Raw genomic sequence first — 526 nt, 5'->3', positions numbered from 1 at the left:
TACAAGATCTTATTTAATTATAGAGCAAAATGAGTTAAATCATACAATCTTAAATGCATAATGTTATGCTTCACAAATATTGAATAAAACCCTATATATGGATTCTAACAATTCACAAAAAACATATATATGTATATTCTCTTTCTTTTCATGAGGCCATGAGCTATGAGGATAACGTACGTGGCATGCACCCACGTCACTGGTTTCGATTTAAATTGGGGTAGGTCTACAATTGATCCGCCATACATAGATTGCAGAGTGTATTAGGCATGCACCTATACATGCATGTTAATAATTCAGAGATTAATGTATTCACGCGGAAAGAGGCATAGATGCTTGAGCTTGAAGAGTTTGACTCATATTTTAACTTTGTTTACACGCTTGGGTGGCAAACCCTAGGTCAAGGAACAGACACAAAGGGTTCCAACCGAGGGCTAGATTTGGGGAGTTTCACTGATTTTCTAGTCCCAAGTTTGGCATTTGACTCACTGAACTTGCCTCATTAACTTCATGGTACTAATTGGCT

The sequence above is a fragment of the Corylus avellana genome, chromosome ca4, assembly GCF_901000735.1.
Source record: "Corylus avellana chromosome ca4, CavTom2PMs-1.0".
NCBI classification, from domain to species: domain Eukaryota; kingdom Viridiplantae; phylum Streptophyta; class Magnoliopsida; order Fagales; family Betulaceae; genus Corylus; species Corylus avellana.
This window is presented reverse-complemented; position numbering follows the sequence as displayed.